The sequence below is a fragment of the Ambystoma mexicanum genome, chromosome 6p (genome assembly GCF_040938575.1).
Source record: "Ambystoma mexicanum isolate Mex_15411 chromosome 6p, UKY_AmexF1_1, whole genome shotgun sequence".
In the NCBI taxonomy this organism is placed as follows: Eukaryota; Metazoa; Chordata; class Amphibia; order Caudata; family Ambystomatidae; genus Ambystoma; species Ambystoma mexicanum.
Genome location: NC_090935.1, coordinates 249,505,163 through 249,518,178, shown reverse-complemented (window position 1 = coordinate 249,518,178; position 13,016 = coordinate 249,505,163).

The window sequence follows — 13,016 nt, the reverse complement described above, 5'->3', positions numbered from 1 at the left end:
CAGCATTTTCCTGGTACAGGTAAAACAGGCACAGTCAGATCAGGCAAAGTGCACAGGAATGAAGCTGCTCCATAAAGATCAGGGTACTGGCCACCAGGGCTGGACTGGCCTACAGGGAACCCTGGACATTTCCTAGGCGTCTTTGCACCATGGGCCTCTTCCCTGGTGTTCTGCTCCGGTTTATAGTCATTGCATCGAAAACGATGCATCGAAAAAGATGCATCGAAAATAAAAGCATCGACATTCTATATTTTACATTAAAAGTACATATCCTTCGAAACTTTTCCATCGAATGGATATGTACTTTTAAATGTAAAAGATAGCATTTCGATGCTTTTATATTCTACATTAAAACGTTACATGGAGCTGTCCAGTGCTGAAATTTCAGCACTGGCCAGCTCCTTGAAACGTTTCGTATATATATATATATATATATATATATATATATATATATATTGGGGGATCTCCCCAACCACCCAACCCTCACTCCCACCCACCCTTAACCCTAACCCGAGCCCCAACCTTAACCCCTAACCCTAACCCTAATCTAACACTTAATCCAACCCTAGCCCCAAACCTAACCCTAACCCTCATCTAACCCTTAATCTAACCCTTAATCTAACCCTTAATCTAAAAAAATAGAGCCCTACTGTTGCACTTCTGTTTCACAAAAGATTAGCATGAAATAAATGGATATGAAATCTTATGAGAAGAAAAGAAAAGTTTTCATTCATTTTGATAAATGTAAACACTCGTAAATTGAAGATTAAGTTAAATGCACTTCTAAATAGAACAAAAATATGTTAGCCATAATTCTGAGTAGATTTGGTGCCAAATGTTTAGATGAAGACCAAATGTTTGAGTGTTCGTGATTTTCTTAAATCAAGCTTTTGTGCAAAACAAATTGATTGATGCTAAATTGCATTCACTTAGTCTTCAAACAATATTTTGAGAAGTAGTAGGAAAAATTCTCTTGTAGTCCTTATTAGTGTTGATAAGGAATTGTGTCCTTGGTTGAGGTTAAAGTACCATTGAGGAGCAATTGGCTCTATATTTGAGAAGAGTCCTTTTGAGGGCAATGCACGGATGTAGATAGAATCCTCGCAATTATTGATGAAAGAATATGCCCTTAGTTGATTTACAAAGTGACGTTGAAGAGCAATTGGCTCTGAGTTAACAGGGAGTTCTTTTGAGGACAGTACATAGATACCAGGGTGATCCTCGACATGTGTTTCCCCACCGCGTGGTCACAGTGATTCTTCAGGAGGAAAGTGTGTTGACAGAGGATTTGAATTTTTTTGTATTTAAGTTTCCATTTTGAACAATAGTTATGGTTTCTGAGAGGAAGAAAGAAAGTGATTTTTAGAACGTTGTGTCTTGCACATATATGTATTCATGGTGAAAGAAATGTACTTGCATGTTAGAGGCATAAGCAGGATTGGTGTTGTTGAAGTGGTGCAGGAACACTTTCAAGTTATGTGGAAAATCAGATTTCATTCCATTGTGGTGATCTGAAACAAGTTAGTTGTATACTGACTGTTCAAATTATTGTGCACAAATTGCCTACGCACTAGACATGTCATGAAGGCAAGATATTGATAAAAATAACTTTAGACCGAAAATCTTAAAGAACAGACATATGGTTGCTGCATGTTAAACTACTGGCAAGAAGAATTGTTTGTAGGGGGGTTGAGCATAGTTTAAAGACTGTGCATGTGGCTTCCCAGTATGGAACTAACCGGCTAGTATAAACATAAACTTATAGTCGGAAAGGAGTACTGATTACCAATATGGTGAAATGGTAAGAAAAATACATAGGCTGGATGAGGCCAAAAGATAAAGAGGCTAATGGTATGGAAGCAAGTTTACCGATGTTGTGCTAGGTCCTACTTGTTTGATGAGATGTGACGTCCGCCTTGCTATGCGCATTACGGAAGCCATTTATATAGCGCGGTTTTGCTTATTAGCGTACGCGTGATGACGTCATGCGTCATCACGTCAGTGCGTGATGATGTCATTGCATCATTGCGTCCGCCATCTTGAAGCGGTCAGTATTCGCATCATCTAGTTTATACACAATCAATGTGGATAATGGAAAAAGAGGCGTTTTTTTAAGGATGTTGGTTGGTGAGAAAAGATAGATATGAGCAAAGGTGTATAAAAAGAAGGAAAACGGGTGGTCTCACCATAACTTGCCTGCTTGGAAAGACATAAATTATGTGGTAATGTTCTGCTGAGTGAGTCTCAATTTAATATGTTGATATTCTGGATAAAGCCAATTGGCTGATAGAGAGAGATGGATATTTGAAAAGTCATAATTCAAATGGAATTCCCAAAGATAAAATTCACATAAAGATAAAAGTTGACATGGTCAATAGAAATTGAGAGATATATATTGATTTTAGGGAAGAGTAGTTTCAGAGAGTGAGAGTGGTGCAAGACATTCTTTGGTGTTCAAGTATGGTAATAGCTGGTGTAACAATATTTCGAAATGGGAAGTAGGAATTGAGAGCAGAAAGAAGACAGTTGGACTGGATGAGAGATTAAATGGTGGCTGGTGTGCCTGTTGCTTAAAATGGTGAGAAGAAGTAAGAGATGGAGTCTCTTATAATGAAACTGAGCGGTGGCTGATGTGCAAATGTTGTAAAATGGTAGGGGGATGTTGGCTATGAGTTTGACAGTTATTATAGATGCTGTATATTGCCAGTTGGGATGGTTCACAGGAAGTGGCATAGCTCTTGGTCTGTGTTCAGGCCGGTGTTGCAAGTGTCAATCAGACAGATCCAGCGCGTTTCCTGTTGTCTCAAATGGATTTCAATGTTGCCTCCTCTTGGCGGGGGTTTGAGCTTTGCAATTCCCAAAAATTTGAGTTCATTAATCTGTGCAGGTCGGTGGGATTCCAAAAAATGATTAGCTATCAGAGATCTCGTGTCTTGATTTGTAATGGCTCTGATGTGCTCACTGATTCTGGTTTTGAGTTTTCTAATAGTTCTTCCGATATATAGTTTATTGCATGGACAAGTGATGGCGTATATAACAAATTTACTGTTGCAGTTAATGAGTTGTTGGATGGTATGGATGGAACCATTTGGTTTGGTGACTGTGGTTCTTGCTTTGTCTGAGAATTTGCATACTGAACATTGGCCATATTTGTAGCTCCCTTTTAGTGGTTTTTGCAGCTACGTGGTGTGTGTATTAGGGTTCATTGGAGTTGAATTGCTCAAAAAGTGGGAAGGGCTTAGATCATCTTTTAAACTTCTTGCTTTTTTGAAGGTCAATGTGGGTCGTGCTTCCAATGTGGCAAAAGGATCTGGGTCAGATCTAAGAATATTTCAATACTTAGTAAGAATTTTCCGAATGATTATATTGTTTGAGCTGTAGGTGGTAATGAAGTTGGTTTTCCTTTCTTTGCCATCTGTTGTTGTATTTGTTTTGGATTTAACTTGTAGCAATTATTGTCTGGTCCTTGTGAGTGATTTGTGGTAGCTTCTGTTGACAAGTGCTGTTGGGTATCCTCTATCGGTGAACTTGTACATTGTTTGTGTAGCATGTTTTGCAAAATCATGTTCTTTGGTGCAGTTCCTTCTAACTCTCAAAATTTCACCAAGGGTTAGATTGCAGATAATGTGCTGTGGATGGTTGCTGGATGCATGAAGTATACTGTTGACAGCGGTTGGTTTGGTTTAGAGTGGGATGCAGATACTGTCATTGTCGATGTAGAAAGTGATGTCTAAGAAATTGATGTTTGTCTGGCTGAATTCTGTTGTAAATTGAAGGTTGTAGGTGTTGTGGTTAAGATAGTGGAAATAGTCCTGGAATGCTTGTATTGATTCGTTCCATATGAGAAAAATGTCATCGATGTATCGGGCCCAGAAAACAATATTGTTAATATGAGTAAATGATGGATGTTGCCAGGCTAATTCAAGTTCATAGTGGCCCATGTACAGGTTCACATATGATGGGCATATTTCGCACCCATGGCTGTGCCTTGTATTTGCCGATAGAGAAATTTATTGAATGTGAAAATTTTGTTTTGCAGTGTGAATTGTAGCATCTCAGGAATTATATTATTTTGGTCATGAAGTGAAATGGAACGGGTTTTCAAAAAGTATTCAGTAGTGGTGAGTCCTTTGTCATGAAGTATACTGGTGTATAGTGATGTGACGTCCATAGTTATCAACCAGTAGTCCTTGTTCCATGGTATAATGTCGGTTAACTGGATGATGTGGGTGGTATCTCTGATATATGAGGCGAGTGAGCTTGCCAATGGTTGAAGTTGGTGGTCTGTGTACTCTGAAATGTATTCGGTGATTGACCCAATGCCATTGATGATGGACCTGCTTGATGGTAGATTGGTGAATTTCTTATGGATTTTCGGTAAAAAATAGATGGTTGGAATGATTGGATGTGTGATTGTCATGTATTGGTATTCCTCTTCTGTCAGAAGTGATAGGTCTCTCCAGTAGCTGTTCATTGTTTTCCATTTTTCTCCTATTTCGATGAGTGGGTTGTCACTAATTTGTTTATAACATTTCTTGTCTTTCAGATGTTTTGATGCCATGAGTATATAGTTATTTGTTTTTAATAGCACAATGTTGCCTCCTTTGTCGGATGATTTGGTAGTAATTTCCTGATTGTTTTTGAGGTCTCTCAGTGCTTGTGTTTGAGCAGTAGTGAGATTGTGCCAATATTTGCGTTTCTTCTGGATAGTGTTGTTGTTGATATAGATATCTCTGAATTCCTTTTGGACTACTTTAAAGAAGGTATCAATTGCATTCTCAGGCGGTAATGTTGGTATGAACTTGGATTTGTCTTTGAGTTTGGTATTGGTGGCTAGACCTGTTGCGATGTTTTGTTCTTCTAGGAATTTTTCCATGGTGAACTGTTCATTTTCCTCTGTAATGTTGATGAGGTCTAGTGTTTTTCTGACATGTTCTACAGCCAGTTCGGACGGTATCAATGTGGTTACTGAGACTTTTTTTCTTGACTTCCATGTTTGCGAAAAATATTTTCAATTTCAATTTCCTGCAAAAAGTGTAGAGATCAACGATTGTCGTAAAGTAGTCATAGTTTTGGTCTGGACAAAAGTTGAGTCCCTTATTCAATGCTTGAATTAATGGTTGTGGGAGTTCTTCACCCGTTAGGGTGCATGGGGGTAGTGGGTTTTGTGATCGGGTCTGTACACCTGTTTTTTCTTGATTGTTTGTGTTGCCCTCCCCTCTTGCCCCGTTTGGTTCTGGTGAGGTATTGAAGTCGGGTTTCTGATATTCGGTGTTCTTTGATAATTCCTCATTAGTTTCTGTTGTTGAAATTCCTCCAAAAAAAGAGGATCCGTTTTTGGTATGTTGTGTTTTCTTGCTGGTCATTGGGATTTCTTTGGTCGGTTGATTGGGTGGTGCTAAACTTCTGTCTTCAAGTTCACTGTCACTTACTGTGTCAGTGTTAGATGATAACAGAGTTGCTGGTAGTTTGTTAGGTGTTGTGAGGTTAGATGATCTTCCTCTTAATCTAACCCTAAATCTAACCCTAGCCCCAACCCTAACCCCTAACCCTAAACCTAACCCTAATCTAACCCTTAATCTAACCCTTAATCTAACCCTTAATCTAACTCTAAATCTAACCCTAGCCCCAACCATAGCCCCAACCCTAACCCCTAACCCTAAACCTAACCCTAATCTAACCCTTAATCTAACCCTTAATCTAACCCTTAATCTAACTCTAAATCTAACCCTAGCCCTAACCCTAACCCCTAACCCTAACACTAACCCTATCCATCAAAATTAACCATCGAAAATTATGTAATGAATATGCTTTTCGATGGAAAGGCAATTCAATGAGTAATTTTCAATGGTATGGTATTCAATGGTATGGCTTTTGAGACCAGATACCTTCTGCTCCTGTTACTCTCTGTGCAATGCATCCCACCCCAATCCTTCCATCTCTCCTCATCCCTCTACCCCCTTGAAGTAAAGATTTTTTTATAAAGCTGCCAGTTAGATGTTCTCAATCGTAACAAATGTTATATGTCTGTTTCCTGTCCATATTTAAACAAATCTGCTTTAAAATTCACTATTTGAACCTTTTTTTTTCAAATGTTCTTTTGGGAGAACACCTCAAACCCCTACTTACAAGGGTTTGACTTGCTTGCACAGTGTGATAAATACACGGCAGTATTGAAAACACATTTCCAAGACCACTTTTGGTTCCCATTCCATTCCTGCTGATCTCTCCAGCCCGGATTTTGGTTTCCAGGGTGGATTTTCCACCCAGAGTACATGCACAGTTTGTGGAATCATTCAGAATGGAGCGGATATGGATAAAGGAATGAGATGCCCTTTCTGTGCCTTTTGCCCTATATCTGCCCTGTTTTGGAAAGAGTGGGTAGGCGTGCATGGGAAGCTGAATTCAGAGGCCCTCTGCCCTTATTTCAGTCACAGCTGGAGCACTGTGTGGCAGATTTGGCACGAGAAGATCAAACAAAGAAGAGGCCGCACTACCACTATTCTTGTTTCTAATTACTTTTAGATAATTACAGAACATTCTCTGATATGAATGGGTGAAATGATTATGTTACCTCTGCTAAGATCCTGCACGGAAAGAAAATGAATAGCCCACCAGCAACCACGGATGAACAAGTACTGCTCTCTGTATTGGACAAAAAGATCCAAAATATTATGTATGAACTTTGTTTTATTTACTTACTGGATGATATACCAGGCGTTGCCCAGGATTTTATTTTCTTATAGGTACTATTTGTTAGAAATACCATAAGGTAGTTTTACGCTTTATGGAAAGGCTCCATAAATAAGGCGAAAAGAAAAATTCACTAAATGTTTCAATTATTTATTATTTAAAAAATGTTTTCTTATAAAGACTACACCTAACAATGTATTGTTCTTATTAAAAACGCATTCTGAAACTTACAACTGCACGTGAGAACAACATGGATTTTCCTGAGCAGCATGGTGGGTAACATGATGCCGACCGTGCCAACAGCTATGAAATTAAATTTCAATATCTCTAAAGTACATGTTCATTGTAAGGCTTGTTTATAAACAACATTTTTTGTTTCCGTTCCCGGTCAACACTGTTGCTTCAATTACGTTGGGCAGAGATTTTTTAACGCATAGCCTTGTGCCATTACACAGCTTAGGTGAGTCAAGATTGCAAAGCAGCATGATGGGTGACCCAACTTTGAGTCGGAGGTGATGTGGTGGCATTTCTGGGGGGGTCAAGTGAGTTAAGGAATTCTGTTGGATAGTTTACGGTTTTGCCGGCATCCACCACCGTATCAATTGAGCTGTACTCAGTAACTGTGCCCGGAAGCATATCCTGAATCTGATTATTCATTTAATTGACAGAATAATTTTTTGCAGCAAGGATGGCTTGTTCACACAGCCACCTGTGATTTTTGTAAGTTGCTGATATGTTTGGATATACTTTATAATTTATGTATCAGTTATGTAACCAGTGTCACCATCTGGCAAAAATCCTCTGGAAAAGTAATTTCACCTGATGCTGTGACAATTTGGAAACTTCTGGAATGCAACCTGCTTTCACCTTCGCCTCTCAGGTCCATTCGCCTCCCATAAGCCAACGCTTTGCCAAGCCACAAACAAGATTTGACTTTGATGAACATAGATATTAACTGTATTCCAATGCTAAATATATTTCTAGTTATTTGCAAGAATCACTAATATTTTTTTAAAGAATACTGCAACTCAGTCAACCTTTTAAATCAAATGTATGTTAATTATATCAGTATGATCAATGAATGCTCCAAAGAGTAAAATATGAATGAAATGAAAAAAAGATGACATATTTTCTTGGTTCCTTAATGAGTTAATTTGTCGCTGAAATCTCAAGTTGGGAAGTTGAACGTCTTTTGGGTAAAAACCTTATTCAGGATCCGACATTCATCAACTTCATTAAATAACTTCAGAGAAAATAGAAAGAGTCTGCAATGAACTAATTGCTGCGCCTTGCGAGTCAGTCTTTGTATAAAAATATAACATTAATGCGAAAATACTGTCAATGCTCACCAAACTTCTAAAATTGATGAAGTGTGTCGGCACTCATAAGTTGAAGACTTTACACTCCCGATAGTAAGGTGAGCGACGTGAGGCATAAGAAAGGCCTAAAACCTTGGTTCTTCACCCCCCTCTTCCCCACGTTCCCATTGCCAGGAGAGTCCCAGTTGGGCGAACTGAAGGTTTTTAGTGTGGTGCCTGGCTCTCGATTTTTAGATTGCCTGGGAAGAGGGAAGCCCGGGCCCTTGCAGAGGTGAGGGAGCAAAGGATGTGGTGGTGCAGGCCAGTATTTGTGATAAACTAAAGCTGACTTTGCTACTTGTGCAACAGCTTTACACATGGGAACCAGACCCTGTTTCTCTGCATTTGAACCCAAACCCCCAGATACGTGCCCCCAAGGCATACACTTCTGGAGCCGCTCAGAAGTTTGGGGAGTTGTGGATTGTTAGATGAGGACTGAAGAGAGACATATGGCAGCTGTTGGATGATTTACAAAGGTTTGGTTGGAATTAGCTAAAACACTTTACAGTGCATGGTAGATAAATACTGTGTTGCTTTTCCAGTTGGAGGAAGCAGGGAATTCAATGCCATGGGCTTTCATGGGAGACGAATGGCCTGACCAGAAAGAGATGAAGTGAGTGTGCAACCAAGCAAAACACAAAGGTCTACTCCAGGAGTCTTTAACTTGCAGCTGCAAAGATGTTTGGAGCTAAGCCCCAAATGATCCCTCACCATTGACAATGATGGCGAGGGCGGATGGGATTTGTAGAAACATCTGAAACGCAAAAGGTTGCAGACCCCTAGTGTAGACCAGCACTACCCTTTAAAGGTCTCATTATCCGAATTTCTAAGAAGGAACTTGGATGCCTGTCTCGGGTCATTGGCCTGGATGAAGGTGGGGGACCGGGTGACTCCAGCACTCCCAGTCCAGGGCTTTTGGCCAACAAAAGATTGTCATTATATCCATTAATCCATGCGTCTTTAGGTATTCCTCACTCTGTCCCATGGTCAGACCATGCCAGACTTTGGTGGCTGAGGAGTTGGACCTGAGTAGTTGTTTGGTGGGCAAATATCTTATGAATTTCTATTCAAAAATACTGCGTGCAAATTAAAGTGTATTCTATGCTACGTGCAGGGGCATTTAAACAGAATTCGATTGTCCACAGGTAGCCAACGAAAAACAAAGGGCAGCACTGCAGTCACATGGTCATGGCGCATTCAGTGGGGCAGAGCGTGAGCTGCAGTGTTCAGAACTCACTTCAAAACGTTTGCACTGCATGCCTTGGAAGAACCGTAGAGATATTGTTTGCATAGTACAGGTGTGACATCACCTGAATAAGACGCACCTGGGCATGCAATGGGAACATTGAAAAAAAGTAAAACATAAAACAGCGCAATCTGAGGTTAAGGGAAGCCTTTTTCACTACAGCCATGACCGGAGGAACTATGAACAGATTCACATCCCGGGAGTTTCCATAGTCCTTTTTTCATTTTCATTGAGGCGCGGCATGTCCCATGTGGTTGAGGAAGATGTCTGATAAAGCTGAAGTGCTGGCTGGCTGCCATTTCACATAGTTAGCACCCATCCAGTACTCAACAGCCTCTATGCATTTTATGAAATTGTGAAATGATACACTGTTGCTGGCGTATTAGGAAGAATTTTGAAATATAGCTGTGCGTCAGCAATGTAACTGCATACGTAGATTACACAGGAGTGAACAAGGGGTTATGCAGATTTTAAAGAGGAGCAGGGCCATGGAAAAGCTCAGAGGAACCAGGAGCCGCTTTATTAGATTTAAAAGGGATCTGTGAGTGCTTTTTGACTATGCATACAAAAGAATGCATCAAGTCTATAGCGCTGTCACAAATTCAAATAACTGGAAACCGTCATCAGGATGGTCTGTTCCCCTGTATCAAAGGCAGCTGAAAAGTCGAATAATACTAGTGCCACCTGTGAAACAATGGCCATATGGTGAGGGCTAGATAGCCCAAGTCATTTTGATTTGTATGAAATAGTAATTCTCCTTCTAAATGGGAGGTCTGCTAATCCGCCCCCTTGCTGTCATCTGCTGTCATCTACAGCCACTGCTTTCCAGTGACAGCAGGGCAGGTTCCAAAGTCACATGTGCTTTCCTGACAGCTGCTGAAACACAAAGTTCCAACAGGCAGACGTAGCTTTTTAATATTCTCGGCCTCTGATTTAAAACACAGTAATTGTTCAACCTGGTGACATGTTAAACTCTAAAAAATTACACTTTGTGATGCATAGTGCACCTTATAAATGCTCAATTAATAAATAAAGATTATAATATTAATTTGGCAGAGATGAACCTTTCATACAGTCTGGAATAGAGACTGCTGCAGCACATTCTGTGGAATCTGAAGAGAAATGAAGCCTCCTAAAACACAAATTGTTGTCTGGCAAAGCTATAGATGAGATATTCGAAGAAAAAGCCTTTGCTAAGACTTTCAGGTTTAGGGAAGGGGGCCAATATTCTATAAAAAGATGTAGTGTAAAGGAGGGAGTAATCGATACAGTACTAGCATGAACTCCAGCTCAACATCAAGGGTCAAGGTAAGAAGGAAACAGGAACATTTGTCTTTCAAAAGTAAGGCAACGTCCCCACCAGGGTGAGCCGCTTTGCTGTCTGTGTGTAAACTCGAATAACCATCTGGCAAAATGTGAACCAAATCTGGTCCGGATGTGGCCTTAATCCACGTCTCTGTGACACAGACAAAATCAGGTGCAAAAACATGGAGCAATGTAAACATATCCAGCTTTGCGCAACGAGCGAATGGACATTGAGTGAGCAAGCATAAAGAGCAGACTCAGTAATGTGACCTGCAGAAGGAAGATCCGTGGTCACCCAACCAATTCGGAAAGTCATATTAGAAGGGGCTAAATCAAGTAAAGAGGCTCGGTACAAGGGAATGGCACCTACCATAAAACCCCATAGGACGGTTGGAGGTGATGTCCCCGGCCTTGAATATCCGTTTACCATGTTGGTGTAATGTCCCCAAGCACAGCGGCAGCTCTAGGGAGCCCTGGCAGGGTCCCCTTCCCTCCCCCAAGGGAAATTCTGTAACACAGCACAGCCAGTACTCCAGGATGGTCGGGGTTGATGTCCCTGACCTTGGGCGGCTGTCTCCCATGTGGTTTGACCATCCCCAAAGCCAGCAGCAGTTCCAGGAAGCCCCAGCAGGGTCCCGACCTTTCCCAGAGGGAGAAGCTGTAACGCAGGCCAGCCAGAGCTCCAGGAAAGTCAGGGGTAATGTCCCTGGCCTTGGGCAGCTGGCCCCCATGTGGGTTGACAATCCCCAAGTGCAGCGGCAGTCACAGGGAGCCTCTGCAGCGTCCCCATCCTTTCCCAGAGGGAGAAGCTGCAATGCAACCCAGCCAGAGCTCCAGGATGGTAGGGGGTCATATCTCTGGCCTTGGGCGGCTGGCTCCCATGTGGTGTGGGTATAACGTCCCCAAGCCCAGCAGAGGTTCCCGGGAGCCCCGGGACATTCCCTGTCCTTTTCCGGAGGAAGATGCTCTAACGCAGGCCATCCAGAATACCAGGATGGTTGGGGAACATGTAAATGGCCTTGGGCACCTGTCTCCCATGTGGGTTGACCATCCCCAAGTGCAGCACAGTCCCAGGGATCCCCGGCAGTGAACCCCTCCCTTCCCGGAGGTAAATTCTGTAATGCATCACAGCCAGACCTCCAGGATGGCCGGGGGTGATGTCCCTGGCCTTGGGCACCCATCTCCCATGTGGGTTGACCATCCCCAAGCCCAGCCTGGAGCTCTTGCTGGGCTGTGTTACAGCCTTTCCCTCTGGGTAAGAATGGGAACCCTGCCGGAATTGCCACTGGACTTGGGAACGGTCAACTCACATGGGTCCCCTTCCCTCCCCAAGAGAAATTCTGTAAGGCAGACCAGCCAGAACTGCAGGACAGTTGGAAGTGACGACCCTGGCCTTGGGCATCTGTCTCCCATGTGGGTCTACCGTCGCCAATCTAAGTGGTAGTTCCAGGGAGCCCCGGCAGGGTCCTCATCTTTTCTTGGAGGGAGAAACTGTAACGCAGCACAGCAGAGGTGCAGCCTGGACTTGCGGATGGTGAACCCACATGGGAGAGAGCCGCTCCCAGGGAAACACCAATATTATGCTGGCATGGGGGGGGGCAATTTGTGGCCTGAACCTGCAATTGTGTCAGCCCACCAAAATACCTCCCCAGATGGCCCACTCCTGCACACACCACCAACAATCCAGCCCCAGTCCCACCCACCGCACTAACAATTAGCCCTAAGCGTAGAATAATAAAAAAAACAGTACTCACATAACGTTGCAGCTGCGCACGTAGAAAAAGCTGTAAATGAAACAAAAAACAAGTGTTACCTATGGTCACCCCAGCAAAAACAAATCATAACTACTACTCTCCGATCACGGCCCCCTTTCAAGCCATCCCTAGTGGTCAACTGACCCTCACCCCCCAGTAAAAACACATTTGCCCCTTCCTAGGGGCAGATTGCAGGATTGCACTAGCAATCTGCCCATAGGGATGGCTACATGAGAGCCCCCACATCCATTTGGGGTGGGGGGAGAGAGGGCCCACCCCCTTGTCATTACATAAGTCGCTAGTTGTTCAGGGTGCCCACACCAACAATGTAGATTTTTTTGTTGTTGCGCCTTCCCTAGTGGCAGATGGCCACATTACTGTGCCCATTTGCCCCCAGGGTGGGCAAAACGTACTGCTCCATGCTTGCGGGGGCCTGTGCCAAGATTTTAGGTGGCCCTCTCCCCCCACTCGAAATGGATGGGGGGGCATCTCATGTAGCCCTCCCTGGGGGCAGATAGGGGCAGAAATCTGCCCCCAGGGAGTTCTACACGAGGTGCCTCATCCACTTGGGGTTTGGGGTTAGGGGGAGAGGGCCACCCACCTTTTAATTTCATATATTCACTGGTGGTTTAGTGTGCCCCCAACCCCAACTAAAACATC